Raw genomic sequence first — 3,801 nt, 5'->3', positions numbered from 1 at the left:
ATGAGATGTAAGAATTAATAAAATAAAAATTAGGAAAAGAAAGGTGAAAATTGGTATTCCGCAGGGAACAATTCTAGACCCACTTTTGTTCATTCTTTACGTAAATGATACTTTTAAAATTCTACCTACCCACTTGTAAGCTCCTTATGCATATGATAGAGTTGTAAAATGTGTTGTTAAATCCTGGCCTGAAGCTCACCATAAAATTAATGGTTACTTGCAAAAAATATTAAAATGGTTATGTGATAACTATTTGTCACTAAATATAGATAAAATTACATTTATGACGTTTAGCTGCTATAGAGGTAGTATTCCTGCTAACTTTGAGTTATCGATTTACCGGGCTCTGTCTTTAAGATATAACAAACAGGTTCGTTTTTTCTTTTGTTAGGACCTAATGGAAAATTGAGACACAGCAAAAATACCTCAGAAAGGGAACATTGTACAATCAAAAAATTAAACAAGTGAGCAGTTGTATATACCTAGATATAAAGTTTGACTGTCATATGTGATGCTACCAGCATGTAAAAGAACTTTTAAATGAAACTAAATTTTCCCTATTTATTTTTCATAAATTAAAGTGGATTGTAAAAAAAAATCTTTAAAAATTATCTACCATACACTTCCCGATAGCATAGTTGACTATGGTATAATTACGCGGGATGGATGTAATAAAAATATTTTGAAAAAATTAACTAGCACATAAAATAAACTAATTGGTGTGATAACTAAACAAAAAACGCGCAACTTAAGTCAGTACTAAAGACATTTTTATCATTAAATCTATATTTTTATGCCACGCAAATTGTAAAAAATCATATGCCTATTACCCGAAAGCTAATAAAAGCATTGCATTTAAAAATTCTTACACGGTACCAATAAAAAATTACAACATACCTCTAGATAATCTTGAATCCCCACACTTTACCAAAAAAAAAAAAATTAACAAACTGGATCGTATGGAGCCGATAGTAGTTAGATTTTTCTCTCTTCTCTGTAAATAAAATTGTATTTTTATACTTATTTTTAGCGTACAAGTTACTTGTATTGTTCTTTCTTGTTCGTTGGGAAGACAGGTTGCTAATGCTGAACAATACTTTATTATAAAACATTGTATTAACCAGGCCTATGTACGGATAATATTTTAAGTTCAAAGACGCTTACTTGTAAATTTTCAGCCATTAATCTCCAAAAGTTCTTAAGGTATGAATTTTTGAATCTAAAAAAAAATAGTGGTATGACAAGTTTAAAAAATTCATAATTATAATACTTATAAGTGAATAAAAATTAAAAAAAAAAAAAAGTAATTCGTCCACAAAATAAAGAAAAGAGTAGAATTGTTCATTAAACGTCGAACGATTGATTTTGAAAAATATTGAATGTTGACTTTTGATATTTAGATGAGTTATCATACCAAAGCTGTTTATAGAATAGAAAAAAAAAATCGATATTTTTGCAATGAATCGAATAAGTTAAAAGTACGTTGGACGTTTGGGGTAATATATTGGTATTAATTATAATTTTTTCGACTGAATTTTTACAAAATAATCATGGATTATCAAAAAACACGGACTTTTGTAAAAAAAAAAATAAGTTAAAAAATCAAAATATTTGAATCCCATCTTGAATAATAGCTAAAAGAATTTGTTTTATAGTCCAGTATGAGACATTTTTTTCCAAACTAATCAAAAATGTTGCTCTTCAAAATGACTCAAAATTTAATTTTAAAGACAAAAAAAAATACATTTCAAGATGACAGAAATGACCCCCATAATTTTAAGATTATGAGTTGATCAGAGTTTGTGATTTTTTTTAACTTGTTATACTAATATTTTTTTGAAATTTTCAAAAATTCATGCCTTAACAAGAACTTATGAAGATTAAGGACTGAAAATATACAGGTGAGCGTTTTGTAATACACACAGAAAGATGTAAAGAATTCAGGTAAATGAAAAAACATGTTTTTAAAAATCCGATGATTTGGTATGGAATGACCCACGTATTTGGTTATTCTCGTATACAAGTAAATAAAAAGATGCATAAAAAAATTGTCGGAACCTTGACGTTAAAATTTATTTTTTTATTTTTTATAGTATAATCACATGAACACACCGATTGGTATAGTTAAAAAAATACTTTTTTATCATGCCCGAGGGCTATGGAGGCGTAAAATTAGTTTTGACCATTTACGACGTCTATAACGCGATGTACTCAATAATGTATTATTTGAGCCACTGGAGCAGTAAGCAGCGAAAAGTTCCAGAGTCAGCTGACAGGGTCAACTACTTTTTTATAGTTTTTTTATGATGAAGGTTCAAAAAAAATTGACCTAAGTTATTGCGTATCAATGTTTTTGAATTTGAATTTTGCATTCTGAACGAGCATTTTTTTTGTACATAACTTGGTTGAGAAGTTTCTCTTATTATGTATATTTTCAAATTCACGTTTTTTCAATGTAGCGGCTTTACTTTACTTTAGAGAGCTCATCATTTCATTTTTTCCATCTATCTAAAAATAAATATTTCACACCTACATTATTTTGTATTAAGTTCTACAGTTTTATTTGTCTTTTCGAAAGTGGAGTGATGTACCGATACAGTAAATTGATATTTAAAATAAATTTTATTTATATCTGAGCAATCAATAAAATTCAAAATAGAATCTAAGGACGTTTATTAAACATATTTAATCTTATTTAATATAAATTCATGTATCTTTGATATGTGCATAAACATGTGTGTCCAAGGTTTTTAAGATTGTAAATAATTAAATTATCTATTTGAGCTTAGATAATTATATCTATCTGATGAAATACTAATGATATTAATTATGAATTCAATATTTTATTTACTTAATTGCTTTAATTGCTTTACACACTTAATTAACTCAATTTCGCAAGCAATAAATTTAAATTATATTAATAAGTAATTTATAAATAAATTTATAATTTTACTGTTATTGTTTATTATAAAGGAGTTAAGGGTATTAATAAGCAATTCTCTTTTATATTCAATACTTATTCATGATCGTTAAGTATAAGAGTTTGAATAAAAAAAAGCCCATATTTGACGATAAATACGCGGAAGAAATCAACTTGATTAAGAAAAAATTTTAATAATTTAAGAGAAATTTGTCAGATCAAGAATTTTTCTACTTAAATTAAGAGGATGAAGCTCGTGAAGAAAATTATTTTCTTGGCTAAATAATTTTCCTCTTGAATTGAGTTAATTCTTTTTTAGTGTACTTTAATATACACAATAAAAGATTTTTCGTCATATAGTCAAAAAAAAATTTGAGCATAAAAAAAAATGTGAAATATTTAACGTAAAAATTTTTTTTTCAATCACGGAAATTTTTTACTAAGTAGTATTAAAAATAGTTTATGATTTTAAAAATATCAGAGTTAGATTAATTTTTTATTGTTAAAATTTATGACACTGAGTATAGCTTGTCTTTGAAACTATAAAGTCTTTTGAATTGAAATTTTTATTTGACTGCTATTTTTTTAGTTAAAGCTCTTACAGTCTTAAAATTTGATCAATTTGTTTCATATTATGTAAGCTACGCATATCTATGATAGATTTTCAGAAAATCGTCTCAAAAGATATGAAAAAATATTGTTAGGGTGTCAAAAGTTGACGTATTGTAAAATCTTTGAAGCTTTCAAACCAAAAGTTTAAATTTGGCAGATTTTTTTTTTTTTAATAATCAAATACCCACTAAGAACGAATTTCGCAAAAATCGAATTCATATGCAGATTGCATGAAAGTGATGAATAGTAGAGAGAAAAAGTCGATATTC

The sequence above is a fragment of the Cotesia glomerata genome, linkage group LG1 (genome assembly GCF_020080835.1).
Source record: "Cotesia glomerata isolate CgM1 linkage group LG1, MPM_Cglom_v2.3, whole genome shotgun sequence".
In the NCBI taxonomy this organism is placed as follows: Eukaryota; Metazoa; Arthropoda; class Insecta; order Hymenoptera; family Braconidae; genus Cotesia; species Cotesia glomerata.
The sequence above is the reverse complement of the archived record's forward strand: the minus strand, read 5'-3'. Positions refer to the sequence as shown.